We start from the raw sequence: 2813 nt of genomic DNA, 5'->3' as shown, positions 1-2813 counted from the left end.
TTTAAAAGTGTCACATCTCAGTGTTTCTAAGGGTGATATCAGCTTGGTAGAAAAATCTTATGTAACGTGGTACTTAAAGAGGAGCCTGAGTATTATTTAGTCATCTGTTTGTGCAGCTATATTTTTTAGCTTCCTTTGTGATGAGCGAATAGTTTTCTTGCTTTTTATTTGTTTTTTGAACTCCCCAGCTCTGTTTCCGTACCTCAGTTCAGTTTATTTTCCTCTCAATTTCCTTCTGAACGCATTACAAAGAACTTTCTTTGGAAACTTCATAACGATTCCATGCAAGTAGGCGGCATCCATCAGAAGGCACCAAACCAAACGACCGCAAGGAAAGACTTGAAAGAGAATCAGAGGACACATGCGTTCTTTCCAACACAGGGCAATAGAAACATGGGTGGATGCCCCATTCTCTTTGTTTAGTTCTTTTTCTTGTTTCTTTGTATTTTTATTGAAAACGTTGTCTGTGGCCATGTAAGACCTCTGGCAGGCAACACTTCTGACTGACCAAGAATCTTCAGATTGTTGCCAGTTGAGGTATCATTATCGTCAGAGCATTAAAAACCCGCTTGCCCTGGGATCTGGAATAGCGAGTCTGGAGGAAAGAAAGCAAGAAAGACACACGTGGGCCTTGAATGCTTGAGAAGATGCTTGGCCTCACTTTCCATGAGAGGATTGCAGGTGAAAACCACCTTGAGACCCATTTCTCACCTCTGCGATTGGCAAACATGTTGACCACACGATCTGCTGGCAGGACTGTGGGGAAATGAGCCCCTTCCTGCAGGCTGATGAGAGTGCAAAATCGTTCCACTCCACGTGGACAAGTCTGGCAACATCCGCCCGCAATGCACACATCGTCGCTCTTTGACAAGACGGTCACTCTCCTCTCCTTGAAACATGTTTCTCATTTGGGTTCTAGGACAGCAACGCTCCTGTATTTCCTCCTACAGCGTAGTTCCCGCCCTTTGAGCCTCCTTTGCTGGCTCACCCTGCTCTGCCTACCCGGGGTGCTCAGGCTCATTCGGGACTCTCTCCATCACCCCCCCCTCTCCTTAGATCATATCCCATCCAATCCCAATGCCTATTATTTTTGTATGAGATAAAATATCTATTAATATAAATTTCACTGTTTTAAAGTATCTGATTTAGTACATTCACATTGTTGTGCAACCACCACATCTGTCTCCATCCTGGTACATTCTCATCACCCCAAAGGAAACCCATACCCATTCACAGTGGCCTCTTCCCACTCCCCTTTTTTCCTAGCCCCTGGCAACCACTAATCTGCTTTCTGTCTCTGTGGATTTGCTTATTCTAAATGTTCTAGATACATGGGATCATTCACTTAGCGTAACGATCCCACAGTTCATCCATGCTGGCGCGTATATCGGTACTTCGTTCCTTTTCATGGCTGAATAATATTCCGCAGTGTGGTTAATCCACATTGTCTTTATCCTCTTATCCATTGGTAGAGATTGGTTGTTTCCACCATTTGCTACTTTAAACAATGCTGCTACGAGTATTTGTGTACAAATTTTTGTTTGAATATCTGTTTGCAGTTTTTTGGGGGGTCTATACCTGGGAGTGAAATTTCTGGGTCACGTGGTAATTTTATGTATATCTTTAAAAGTTAACTGAATTTAATTTTTATTAAATGTATGGGGGTGACATTGGTTAATAAGGCTATATGGGTTTCAAGTGTATATTTCTGTGACACATGATCTGTATATTGCATTGTGTGCCCCCCGCCCAAAGTCAAGTCATCTTCCATCATATATTTGGCCCGCTTCACCCTAAAAAATACGGAACACCATGAATTTGTGAGTCATCCTTGCACAGGGGCCATACTCATCTCTGTATCGTTCCAAGTTTTGTATATGTGCTGCCGAAGCGAGCACAGTAATTCTGTTTAACCAATGACCCCCAAATCTGTATTCCTGGCCCGCCTTCTTCCGATTGTCTACTTCAAATCTCCTTGGACATACTGGTATCTCAAAGTTCACTTGTCCGAATCTGAAGCTGTTTCTCTCCACTCGCCCAAACTCCTCCTCCAGTCTTCTCATCTCAGGAAATTGCACCACCAGTCACCTGGGTGCTCAGCCTCCATTCCCCTCCCCCGCGCTCCCCGCATCCAGTTCATCCGCAAGGGCTGTGGACTCCGCATCCACCATACTCTCCTCCCCAGCGGCCACCCTGGTCCATCGTCTCTCATCCGGACCTCTGGGAGGTCCACAGCGACTTTCACTTTCACTCTTGCCCCTGGAGTCCTTTTGCCACTCAGTAGCCAAGGTCCTCTTTTAAAAACACATCCACGATCCCTTAGCTTCAGACCTCCCATTGGCTGGACGCTGCCATCAGAGCTTAAAGCCAAGTGGCTCCGTGGCCGGAGGCCCATGGGAACCTGGTGCTGGCTCCCTCTCCTGCCCCACCTCCCGCCCCCTTGCTTCCTGTGCTTCGCACACTGGCCCTTTTGTTCCTTGTACCGGTACCTGCCACAGGGCCTGCGAACTGGCTGTCCCCTCTGTCAGAAGCTGCACGGCTAGTTCCTTCTCGCTGCGGAGACTTCCTCTCAGGTGTCACCTCTTAGGGAGGCCTTGCCTGAGCACCCCTCCCCCAAACTCAGCCAACCTCTACCTGATTGCATCCATCTACTTGTTCACTGACATGTCATTGACATGTTCACATCATCATCTGAAATGATCTTATTTACATTTATGTGTTTCTTTTCTTTGTTAGAAATATTTTTTATTGATTTCAGAGAGGAAGGGAGAGAGAGAGATAGAAACATCAATGATGAGAGAGAATCATTGATT

At 46.0% G+C, this 2813-nt stretch overlaps 1 non-coding gene across 1 annotated transcript; it reads right to left on the bottom strand.

The window, feature by feature from the left end:
* Positions 1–1794: 1794 nt before the first annotated feature.
* On the bottom strand, positions 1795–1898 carry LOC132215096 (U6 spliceosomal RNA). The gene has a single exon (XR_009448450.1). It is a non-coding gene; the product is annotated as a U6 spliceosomal RNA (small nuclear RNA).
* Between the last annotated feature and the right edge of the window lie 915 nt (positions 1899–2813).

Source organism: Myotis daubentonii, chromosome 13 (assembly GCF_963259705.1).
Source record: "Myotis daubentonii chromosome 13, mMyoDau2.1, whole genome shotgun sequence".
Lineage (NCBI taxonomy): Eukaryota > Metazoa > Chordata > Mammalia > Chiroptera > Vespertilionidae > Myotis > Myotis daubentonii.
Note: the sequence above shows the minus strand (reverse complement) of the source record. Positions and strands in the feature narration are given on the sequence as shown.